Source organism: Triplophysa dalaica, chromosome 11, assembly GCF_015846415.1.
Source record: "Triplophysa dalaica isolate WHDGS20190420 chromosome 11, ASM1584641v1, whole genome shotgun sequence".
NCBI lineage: Eukaryota > Metazoa > Chordata > Actinopteri > Cypriniformes > Nemacheilidae > Triplophysa > Triplophysa dalaica.
The window spans coordinates 5,016,490-5,029,772 of record NC_079552.1 but is presented as its reverse complement, the minus strand read 5'-3'; the positions used below and the strand labels follow the sequence as shown (position 1 = coordinate 5,029,772).

The 13,283-nt window shown below is 37.4% G+C and overlaps 1 long non-coding RNA gene across 1 annotated transcript; it reads left to right on the top strand.

Annotated features, from left to right (window-relative positions):
• The first annotated feature begins 1,963 nt into the window (after positions 1 to 1,963).
• On the top strand, positions 1,964 to 5,755 carry LOC130432113 (uncharacterized). Its single transcript, XR_008908421.1, has 4 exons — positions 1,964 to 2,359; positions 2,729 to 2,822; positions 2,954 to 3,040; positions 5,617 to 5,755. It is a non-coding gene; the product is annotated as an uncharacterized LOC130432113 (long non-coding RNA).
• Positions 5,756 to 13,283: the final 7,528 nt, after the last annotated feature.

Here is a 13,283-nt window from a genome sequence, read left to right as displayed (position 1 = left end):
TTGTCAAACTGTACTCCAACAAAACGTTTATATTTGCACACTGCAAAAGTGTCGTATTTTGTTCATCTTTCCATCTGGATCAAGGTCATGTAGATCTTGGAGAATTCAAAATATTATCACTCCAATATAGGTACATGCCTAGATAGAATTATAAAAATAATGTAATCCGTTTTACTTTTTAACATTATTTGTAGGTAATAATTTGGCAAGTCAACATTAAAGTTTTAAAAAGCTTTACACATAAAAAGACCAAATTTCCTTTTCTAGTTAGCTCTGGATTTGATCTGCATAAATCATAAATCACCTGCCATTATTTATTATACATTCATTTCAGGTCATCGCTTAAACCATACCAGAATATTAACCTAACCTCTATAGTTTTAACTCACTCTTGTTTAAATTATGCAACCACGAAGCAAATCTGGCTGGCATGAACCAGGTCTGTCACACCTTCATCAGTTAACCATAAAACATAAATACATTTACAACAGGAGCTCGCCAGCACATCGCTGTTTAAATTCAATTCTCGTTTCTCTGCTCTGAATAGTTCTCAGCGCTCCCATTTACATCCAATGATCAAACCAGAAAGAAAAGCCTCGGAAAGTCAAAGAGAATCGATGCCACAAAAGTCTAAGAGATAAATCACGATTAACCTGCTATTTGAGCAGCCTGGCAGCACTTCAGAGTCTAAGCCCCTCTGAAGAACTCCGTAGTAACCTTTTGACAAGAGATTGTGTCATGACTAGTGTTTCTGACACATTGAGAGAAAGTGTATCACTGCAGTGTGCAGTTATTTTATGTGGGCGATTTTAAACACATAAATGATTTTTCATAAACAAAACAAATGTATTAAAATAATTAGACCAACTGGATAACTGTGCTTAATATTTGTAACAAACTAACATGGATCTTGACTGACAGATTATAAATTGCAATAAATTTATTGCTAGCAACAGTTCAATATTTAGCCTCTCTTTCACCACCTGATGCTCAACTAAGCTGTGATAATCACATTTTGCCAGCATAAAATCACATCCCACATTAGCATGCGGAAAAATATTGCTTCAGCCCACATCCTCAAGAGACTGAATCAGCAGATTGGTACCCGGGCCAGAGATTTCAGGTTACAAAGGCAAAGACGAGAACATGATGAAGTAGCAGATAATGGATATTCATATGATCACGCTATTGATTTTTGAATCAATCCAATTATCCAAATGCTTCTATATATGGTCAATCATTTCTTAAAGCACTCAAAAGTTCCGGATTTATTGTGCGCCTTCACACTCCACTCCAATTAACAGCGTTCACAGTAGGCTAATGTACAACGTAAGCATATGCTTTAAGATGCCGGTCCTTGCGATTCTTTGCTTTAAAGAAATTACAGCACTAATAGCACAGCCCGAGCAAAGAATTTAATCCTGCACATGAAATGCGTTTTAGAAACGTCCAGGCCAGAAATACGAGTTAATATCTTCCCAACACAGAGCACATCAGCTCTTTCAGGCAGTATTTAAATATGATACATGATATCAGCAAATCCCCTGCACTCCATAAAATGCAAAAAGATGATAGATAACCTTTTAAACTAAGGAAATGTGAGCCGCATCTTATCTATCAACCTTCTATTCGGGTGATGCGTTTCGCAAACAAACAAACACACACACGTCATAGAAAACCAATAACTCACAAACTTCCAGTCTTGAGGCGTATAGCACGGGTCGCCAGGTGAATTTAAAGCACTGAAACTCGTTTAAGATGTTTCCTCGACTGTCACAGTCCCGTCACGGCTTTGTGTGCTTAATCTGACTACTGAAGCGACCATCTGTTCATTACTGTCTGTTCGCACAACGACAAGTGCTGCAGATCAATGGCCGACATAAAGAGGTTAATACATTTACGCAGACGTTTTATGCAAATTGTTTTACAACAAACTGGAGCGTTTATTAAGATGCTGCGGCGTGGGAGGATGTTTTGCAGCATCGGCAGCGAAATGTCATCTGTTTCTATGGTTACCGGACGCCGGAGGACGCATCTGCTAGTAGCTTTCCATGGATGCGTGCATGAGAGGACGCGCGCTTTAATGTCTGTTTGTTGTGAAGTGCAAATGCTGGCTGCAACTCCAAAGATGTATAAAAACAAACTGGCGTGACGTCACACAAAAGAGACAACCCAGCTTCCGTTTTCAGGGAAGCGGATGAATGACTTTCTCAAGTCTGACAAACGAGCAATACATCAATAGGCCTACTTGTTATTTTTCTTAACGGATTAAAGTGACTTTGTCGTCGTTGAAGTTAAGTTTAGTGTAGCGAAGGACTATCTGTTTGGACAGCAACAGGAAAGGATGCGAAGGAATCAGGTGTGAGATTTGCTAGAAAACGATAAACATCAATCAAAAATGTCAATTTAGCTACTTGTGTTACGTTACGCGAAATGGTTAGTAGCCTATTTCCAATTCTGTGTAGTTGATAAATACCCGGATTTTTAAAGCCATGAGCAGTCGAATAAAAAAGTAGAAACCAGAATACTGGACAGCTGGTGATGGTTTCCTAGCGTAATAAATATACTGTATGTATTGGGAAAAATGTATTTCCCAAATTAAATAGTTCTGAGTATATCTGAGTAAATTATTTCTGAATGCAATGTTGTACACGATTTCAGATACAGCCCCAAAAAATATTGAATTAAATAAAGAATGTATATGTTATTTTTGGCTTTTATTTTACAGAAATACAGAAAGAAGCTGGCACATTTTTGCAGAAAAACTTGAATCAGCAAAGGAGCAACTCGTAAAAACCAAATCGAAATCAATCTCATTGATGGTAGCCTACTTTTTAATACATTTTATGAAAGACTTGTTATGTAAGTTTACATTCTTATGATTTTCAACACTGTTTCGAGTGCATGCAGTGACATTCAAACTCAGGACATGTATTATTCTATTTCCTTTCAGAAATTGTTTCTGCATTAAATAGTGACTGAATAGTGGCAATCAAAATGCACAGCAAGAGCCTTGCCTTGATTATTCCTTCTGCTTGCAGTAAGATTTCATTTTATTAGCACTTCTAATATTCTTGTGAAAATTCTTAGTTTATCAGGTCTGACATGTCCAGAATGTAATAGGATTTGCCCAGATCTGTGCCAGTCTCTGTTCTCAGTTCTTCTGAACGGTCACCTTCATGGTACCTTAAGCCTGATGATGATTACATCATACAGTGAAACTGCATTAACTGAGGTCATGTCCTAAAAATTTCTCTATATTATCTTTATTGTAAGTGCGTGAGTGAATGAGTGAGTGTGCCCTGCGATGGGTTGGCACTCCATCCAGGGTGTATCCTGCCTTGATGCCCGATGACTCCTGAGATAGGCGCAGGCTCCCCGTGACCCGAGGTAGTTCGGATAAGCGGTAGAAAATGGAATGGAATGGATCTTTATTGTAGACCTTTATTCAGTCTGTAAGGTTGAGATATACAGTATATGTGTATTCTATTTGCGTCTTATAGGCCTATCTTAAAAAAGAGTAGATAACCTTTTGACACAATAACAATAATTAATGCCATCATTTTTTGTATTTACCCGATTTTAAATAGCCTAAATACACTTTTAACATGATTCTAAATATGAACCCTTTAAAATTGCCTTCAAATATGGCGACATACAGTATGTTTAAACACAATTTACTACAACTCATAAGATTTAAATGCAAAAAAGTCAGGTACACATTTTTCGGTGTATATAATGACATATCAAGAAAGATCTATGTGTCTCTGAACATTATCTCTTGGGCTGACAAGAGGTCTAAATCCAAGGCAACTAAAATGAGTCTGTTACTCTCACTGTCAAGAGGTACAGTGTTGTTACCCTGTCAAGCTGATCCACACACGGGGGCATCTTGAGCTGAACAACTCTTCTGGACTCGCTAACAAGCAGACCTGTGAAGAACAAACTATCCTTAGCACTGACTACGAACGCTCCAGACGGCAGTTGCTGTACACATGTGACGGTTCAACCAATTACAACAGTAACTGCATAATTGCATTAACGTTCAATGTGAGTGGACTGAAAATAATTAAGCTTCATACAGAATCATTGTGAAGGATTTGATTGAACATGGACTCTGCAACAACCTATTCCTGAATGTTAAAAACTAGAGAGACGTGAGAAATCGCGCACGCTTCAGTGAGTAAAGCACCAATCAATATCAATGAGCTGTTTCACAGTCCTGCTCTGACTTGAATACTGAGATCATCTCTTTGTGCACAACTACCTACCTATCCGTGTCAGGTTATTGACATACCTGTGAAGATCAAATGATAAGATGTATGAGCATGTCTGTTGGAAACCTGTGATGAGAGGGGTTTACTGATGGTCCTCTGCAGTAATACTCATTGAACATTGGGGAGAGGGGGACTGCCCTTAAATGTTGTCCCTTCACCCATTAAATTATTGTTTAGTGGGATCCCCGCACTGAAAACTTCCATCACAGCTGTTGTTAGAAAGTCTGTGCCGTCATTTGGGACCCCTGTGAGCCAGGCTGTCTGGTCGAAGATTTCAGCACACTAAAACCAAGAATATTCAACAACATAAACAGCAAGACTCCATTTCACAGATTGCATTCAGCTTCTCGGTTTTCCTCCACTTATTGAATTAGCATTTACCATTACAAATGACCACATTTTACTGTTTTTATTACTACTTGTTTTTCCCAATTGCTACATAACAGAACATTCTTTATTGTTTATTAAGACAAATGTCCTGTCTTTTTTGCAAATTGCGTAATGTAGTTTCATTTGATCTTATACCGTTGGTCACCCACAAACCCACTGTTACTCTTGTAATTGCGTAAATACACAGATAATTCACAAACACCCTTCGAATCCAGTCGGATGAGATTCCACATGCACACACAATAGAGCAACAGAGCATTTAGAGCCAGCCAATGGACCATCACAGCCGACAGGCATCAATTTGTTATTCTGTGTGATTACAAGCTCTACTGCACATTTGGGGCCACCTCAAAAAATTTTACATCTTGAAATATGTCTGATATTCACGCACGGATGAAAGAAACAGATAAATCGACACGTTAAGTGTGTCAAATTTATTCAGTCAGTGACTGGGCAATTAATTTAATGTAACTCGGTTGATTCCTCTGCGACTTGAAAACACGTAATCTCCGGGTTTATGATGTAAATATTTGCTTTTGAACAAATTGCGTTTACGCATTCTATTTGATCGTGTTATTTGCAGTCATGTACGCATTTGTTTGTTTATTGGAGCACTGGGGTAAACATTTCTCTAAGCACGTGGGGGAGGGGTCCGCTTTACAAGCAAAAAAATATATAACTTTATTTCTAGGGCACTTGGCAACGCTCGACTTGGGTTTTCCTCGAGTTTTAGTCTAGATTAACGAGTTGCCCTTTTGCTTTGAACGTTACCCATATTTCTAATCCCAGCGGCATGGGGAATCTTCATTAGAGGGAGAAATATTGACCTTCAAGTGTCTTTATGAGAATGTATAACGCTGTAAAGTAAACATTTATCCATGTGACTCCTCAAACTAGCACCATCATTTGCTCCTTAAAATGCCTCTTACCACCTTTTTTGTCGTATCAGGGTCCAGCTTTGCGAGGATGGAGGCGCACGCTACAGTAAATGTCAGGCCAGGAAGGATGATGCTTGTTTTCTCAAGCAGGTTTCACTACAATACAGCATGTGGACATTAAACGAAGACAACAATTCAGCATGAAACCGATTAAATATTTCACAAAGCAATTAGGGTTTTTTTTGTTTACAGCTTTAATTAATGCCAAACATATTCAAATATTCGAGCTTGTGTTCAAACGCGCCGTTTATTATCACTTTAAAAAACAGACTGTGATGCATATTCTGGCAAAAGAATGCTGGGTCCATCAGGGAGGCTGGGAAGCACAAAGCTATAACTGTTTGTGTGAGTTGTTTTCTTTTTTTTTGAACGCAGAATTAAGAAAATAACAGAATCGTCTCTGCGTTTTGTTTTGCCAGCAGCTGCGATGCCAATCCCTTTGAGAGACAGGCTTTTAATGAATCAAGCGGTCAATCTTTCAATTCATTCGTTCAATCAAGTGCACCCAAAGCATCTCGAAAGCTCTTGTTTTTCCATGCTTTTTCATGGTAGGTGGCATCTGGGGAATTTCTGGTTGTTGCATTATCAATTCAATTAATAATAATAATAATGTCAACATGTAAATGAGCTGATGTTGGAATGATCTACAATCCTACTGAGAGTGATACTCATCGTTTACTAGCCAAGTCTGTGTAGTTTTCTCTCTACTATGTTTTATTAGTACATGACTGGTAAAAATGCACTAATGTTATTTCATTATTTGTAAACATTGTTTGAACCATTGTGTGGCACACAAAAGCTCAAATAGAGCTTGTTAATCGATATCACACTGCGTTGAAAGTTGTTCCATCTTGGAAGAATTGCTATAGTGCGTTCAATGCAGTTTTTTGATTTTCTTGTTGGATAAGGAAATTCTAACTATGGTAGGTTGGTCTTGCTGTGTTAAAAACTGCAATAGCATTAAGCAGAGTCGTTCAGGAAAAGCCTATTGTTCTTTCACTTTCACCATATATCAAACAAAACAAGCAACGGTACAATTCAAAACACTAATAGTAGTGGAGTATTATCCTCCCAAGATGGCGGCGCCAATGCAACATGCAACATAGGGCATGACGTCAGCTTCACATTCTATATGACAGAAATAAAACGGCATGATGGCAAACTCTACAAACTGCCATTGGGGACATGCTTTACAAAGTAAACGAAATGTCAGAACTCTCTAAAGTGACTTTTTCATTTGCCTCAGTTTGAGCAAAGTAAATGTAGGAAACAGATTGTTGACACAAGTTATAATTGACAATAATTTAAAGTGAAAAAAAACTGAGGTCCCTAGATAATTTGGTGTTGAAGTCTGATTTTTTTTAGAGTGCGTCTCAACTAATAAATGACTCAAATTGCCACACATTCTCTTTATTCCACTGTGACACGATAATGTTCATACATTTGTAATTTTTTGTCTAAATATCCAACCCACATGCAGCATATAATGCAAAACAAATATCGACAAACGTAAAGACATTTAATGAAAAATATGATGCCAAGAAGAAGTACTATACTCTAGGGTTAAACTTGATAAAGCAAACTGAATTCATCACTGTACCTCCCACATGCAGAATAGTGTCAGTTTAATATTCTTGGAAGACTTAATGCGTTGGTCATGGTGGCCAAATAAATCTGAATGCAGAACGCAGTTACGCAGAAGTTTCCGTCAGGGGAAATAATGATTGATCTAATTGCATTATGGTGTGCAATCAACCCATAAAAAATTAGCAGTTACATCCTAGCAATAAAATGTTTTGTGTGAACGCTTTTCTTTCTAGAATGGGACTATTTATGATATTAGACATTACACACTCTACTGACCCTTTTATATAACTCATAATTAGTCTAATGCTAAGTTTAATATTATGTTGTCAACTCGCATGGCGATCAGTGGCAGAATGTTAAACACAACATGCCGTGGCTTGACTACATTAATGCTAATGGAATTACTTCATTGTGGCTTGATCCGTGTTTCCTGAGAGAACGAAATGACCATCTGTCCAACCCAATCCATACATGATAATTCTTAGAGGCCAGATCGTGATCAACTGGAAAAGATTTGATCATCCTTAAAACCCCTCTAATAATATGTTTGATTTGTTTTACAATTTAAATTAAAAAGCACATTTATATGAAAAAAAGTATTCAAAGGACTAACAACCATCCCAGTTTGCCAAAACACAGTTGGGTGTCAAAGTTGTATTTAAAGGTCCAGTGTGTAGTTTTTTGACAGGATGTTTGGACAGAATTGCAAAATAATATACATAACTATGTCTTCAGAGGTGTATAAAGACCTTACATAATGAGGCGTTCGGTTTTTATTACCTTAGAATGAGTTATTTCTATTTTTATACACCGCGGGTCCCCTTACATGAAATTCTACATACAGTAGCCCTAAATGGACAAACTGCTCAATAGAGCGTGTTTACGTAATCTCATTTGGCAAAGAAGCTCAAACGTGACAACATCTTAGTCCTGTGTCAGCCACCGTAGGTGCAGCCATTGTTTGCAATTAACAATGTCACCGCTAGATGCCACTAAATCTCCACATTGCTCCTTTAACCACCAGAAAAGAAGATTAAAAGAAAGTTGCTACAAAAACAAATCTAAAATCAGAAAATGTGTTTCTAGTTTAATAACATATTTAAAGGGGTTGTATGGCGCGATGACGACTTTTTCTGTCTCTTTGGTGTGTTATAAGTTGCCCATGCATGTATTAGACACGTAAAATTGCAAAAATTTAAGTGTCGGAACAAAAGATGGATTCTATCTAAAACCGAATGCCCACCCAGATCTGCCTGAAACACCTCATGTAACCACACCCCCTCAAATCTACGTCAGTTCATGCATGATTCGAAAAGACCGCACTAATATGTATACGCAAGTTAGGTTAGCATACCTGTCAGTACAATTGCTTTGGAACCTGATGTTCCAAATATGGTAAGAAGCGTTACATTTCCATCACAGGCTTGCAGTATTCAACCAATCACTACGCACTTGTTAATTGGCCAATCATAGTACACTTCACTTTTCAGAAAGATGAGCTTTGTAAAAAATCTGCACGTTTCAGAGAGGCGGGGGAAAGAGGTGATACAAACATGCACGGTGTGTGGAAAATACAGCGTTTTTGAACATAACATCGTGTATACACATTGCATTACATCAAAAAACAAATGATAATATTTGTTTCAGCTGTGTCATATTTCCCTTTTATATGTTAAAGAATCCTCGAATCAGCACATTTTTAAACAATAGCAAATTTTCTATCTTTTTTAGCAGGTGTGAAAATGCATTGTGCATAAGAGTAAAAGATCAAATGTGGCGAGAAAGATAGAGTATTTCATCAATGCATCTCTTGTGAGCTCCTATACCTGTCACAGAAAGACACAGAGGAACCCTTGGGGTAAAGAAGGCGTGAAATATTTATCAAGCACAGCCTGACTGTATCATTTCAGCGCCGATGACAGAACCTCAGAGAATACGCTGTCAATTTTCTTCAAACCCCTGTCTTGCGTGAAGCATTCACAGCTGATGATGTCAGAAATTGAGATTGTTATGAGTGGCAGTGAATGCAAGAAATATACTACGAACTGAACGATTTCAATGCAACGCTGCGTTTATGATGAAGGTTTATTGGGCATTTACAGGATGTGGTATACTGCGAGGGTGGGACAATAATCCTCAACCAATTTAAACAATAAAATCCCCATAATAAATGTTTCGGTGTTGAAAAATGAAAAATAAACAAATAAATATGTATGTAAAGCCTCCCCATGACCCATCGAGGGCCTTTAATTATTTGATTCTCCTTCGTCTGAGAGTAAATAAACAAAGTTATGAGTGCTTTATTATTTTAGGGGATGATATTTGAGAGGATTTAAACTTAGAGGACACTGATGTTTGCTGACTAAACATCATCTTAATGGAAGTTGTTCTCACAGTTTCATCCGCAGGGTCCTGAGAGAAATATCCCACGAACAGATATAATTACGTTGTTGGGAGATATGACACTCGAACAGTAATGAGCTCAGTAATGGAAAACGTGTATGATGGATTTGTTAACGCTACACTTGGTTTTTATCGAGTGTCATTTTCAAAGTGAAAGCGCAAAGCAAACTGGTTTCCAGTAGGATGACAAACAGCAAAAGAACCATCATTTCATTAATTCATTCATAGCTCTTGTTTTCTAAAGAATTATATAGCATCTATCCGGCCTTCTTGTCATTATCTTATCATATTTTTTGTCAGCCTATCAACGATTAAGCAAGATTAATCGCATCCAGAATAAAAGTTTGTGTTTACATAATATCTGTATACTGTGCATAATAATTTTGTATTTATAAATGCATACACATACATGTATACATATTTAGTAAGTATAAACATGTATTTAATATTTACCAATAATTTTTATGATATGTAAATGTTTGTTATTTTTTTGTATATATATTATGTAAACACAAACTTTATTTTCTGGATGCGATTGATCACATCAATCGTTTGACTGCCCTATACTTTTTTGATAAATGGGGTAAAGTATATATAAACATGATGGCACAAATTTGATCAACGTTGGATATTCAAAAAATGCTCTCACAAAACATAAATCTACACATAAACATAAAAACATAAAGCCATTTAATCACCAGCGTTATTCTGTCCACGTGTTGTCTGACCTTTCACAGCATTGCAGTAAGCAGCATCTTTGGCTGGCATGATGCCATGAAGAAGCAAATCACACACGTAAAAAATATTGTCGTCATTTTAGTTGACCAATCACAAGTCAGTTAAACACAAAGCACTTTCCAGAGAAGCATTGGAAAGTGTTGGGGATGGTTTGCTTTCCTTAATCAAAATCTATCGTATGTGAAACACAAAACCATTCATCACAGAGCCGTTTCTCACCTCGAGGATACTACACTCCCTTTATTTGGCCATTTCTATCCTAAAGACACTTAAAATCAACAAAAAATAATTATTTAGGTTTTAGGATTTAATGTTTAAACTTCCCTTATAGAGGTCTGATGCCACACCCTCTGCACCTGTCTTTGGTCATTTTCAAAAACAATTCAAATATATCTGTATTAATAGTAATGCTTGAAGCTTCAATGAATTTTTGCCGCCTTTTGTGATCCATTTGCGTTCTTGTTTTGTTCAGAGAAGTGCAGAGACAACTGCTGTTTTTGACACAGGACTCCTGCTCGTTTTGTAAATTTCTTGGTTTCCTAGCATTCTCTTCAGGTTTGAGTTCCTCTTCAGAGCATTAACTGTATGTGATGTGGACATCCAGTTTTGCCAAAGTCCGTTTACAGAAGTCGTGGCACTCGGCGGCCTTGTTTGCAAAGCCTCTGGGCAGGTATTTACGTCATAGCAAGTCCACAGTCCTATCCACTTGAATAGGGGAATGCATATATTTTTTGAATCACAATTAAACAGCATATTTCCGATCAATTATAAACAATGACATGAACTGCATCATAACTTTGGTTTCCTAAGCTTTAATTGCTGTAATCACCATTTAAGATATCGACTCATCTTCTGCGCTGGGGCACAGGCTGGCAAGCACATCATGAGAGGCTCGCCCCAGAGAATAGTCAGTCTTTGATTGACGATTGGCTCGTTTTACTGGAAGGCAGGAAAATAAGACAATATTAGACAGTTTCAATAATAACATTTCCTAAATCACAATTAATAAACTCTCCCTGTTTTCCATAAACATTTACTCAGTAACTTTTAATCAAAGTCACAGTGTGCAGCTGTGACACGTCAGAGGGCACCTGGCCCTCCCGACGGAGACTGGTTTCTCCCAAGTTTTTTTTCCATTTATTTATGATTGGGCCGTGTTGGCTTGCTCACTGGGCAACTGCTTTTTTTAGATATAATTTATTAGAATGAATGATCTTGCTTGTTCTATATACACCATTCACTGTGCTGTGTTTTATCTTTTCTGTGTTTTTCTGTTTTTTCTTATTTTCTCCTGTAAGGATGCTTTGGAACAATGCACATTGTGAAAAGCACTGTATAAATGAATTGAATTCAATGTAACAGCAGTGCATGGTGCATCTTGTTAATATTGATATCATTGGTTTTGCCACTAATTTAGTTCAGAGACTTATACACAAGGTGTTTAAAATGCTCCAAGCATTCATCGAAGCTTACACAATATAAAACAGATGGATATGTACATTCTTGAGCGGTATAATTTGTCTAATTTAGTAATTTTGTCTTGTGGGATATGCTTTAAGATCTGTTATTTAGGGCAATACTTATCTAGTAGACTGTCTTGTATATTTTAATGACCTTATTTTAAATCGAAACATCTACAGATTCTGCTTGGGGGTTTGTAAACTTCATACATATATTCCAATTTTATATGAATAAATTAAATAATTTTCTTGTGGTGTTAGCTTCATTTGTGTTTCATCATGTTGGGAAACAGAGCATAGCCAGTGCTTACCGGTAAGTGAAGAGAAGAGGATACACAGCAAGGACACACATCACGCGCCACTGTGGACCTGTGGGATTAAGATATTAAATGTGAATTATGGCAGATGAGTAGATCCGTCACCTTGCCGAAAGCAATGATGTTCCATTTTTACAGAGCCATCAAAAACCTGCTGTGTCAGAGATCATGACGACTTCTGGTTTTTGTCTCACTGCAGGTACAACAGATTATTTCATATTTGTCCAGATTTGCAACCAAACGCATTATGTGAAATATTTGATGAGGATTTATTTTGTGGGTAACAAGGGTGACACAGCGGATAGGGCAATGTTATAATGCAGGTATAAATCAATCTAAAAAAAGAGAGCCATTCAAAAGTGCTTTATTCAAACAAATGTTCAAAAAGGGATTGAAGTGTCCAGAGGGAAAATGATGTTCATATAAAAGGGTTCTGATGATGAGAAGGGTTTAGTGAAGGTAAGAGGGTGTTGAATGGGTTGGTGCAAGAGGTCCGTGAGGCAAAAGTGGGTAACATCACCAGGTTACATCAGAAAAGGTGATCATTCGGTCAAAATATGAAAAGTGACCTAAACAAAAAATCAGAAGATCCAATAAAAGGTGGTTCTAAATAATAGCTCTTTCCAAACCAGGCACCAGAATATGAATCAATTGTTTGTTTTTATTAAATTGCAAGTAATGTGTTGAATTGTTGTTATTCTATGTCACCTTCAGTGCTGAATCAAGCTTGTTTTCAAAGTGAATTTTGCTTTACAACCCCGAGAACGACTCAAGGATCTCTATCATGGGTAATCAACAATGGTCTCTCTTCATTTAGGGTTTCTAAAGCAAACTCGAGGGGAAAGCTGCAGTGAAGTGTTACCTTGACCGGGTTTTCAGGACATTATTCATGCTGTGCTTGTGGTGGTCCTTTCCTATCTAGCGCCTAAACTTTGAAACAGTCTTCCTTGCACTGTCCGGAAGGCAGACACTCATTGTGAGTTTAAATCTAGACTAAAGATGCATCTTTTCAAATGTGCAAACATTACACTTCCATAATACAAATCCTCTAAGGGTTAAGGCTGCAATAGTAAGATCAACCTGAACCAGGAACACTTCCAACAACTGATGTACTTGTTGCATCAAAGAGTGTAGAACAGTACTCTGTGTGTGCGTGTGTGTTGGTAAGTGTGT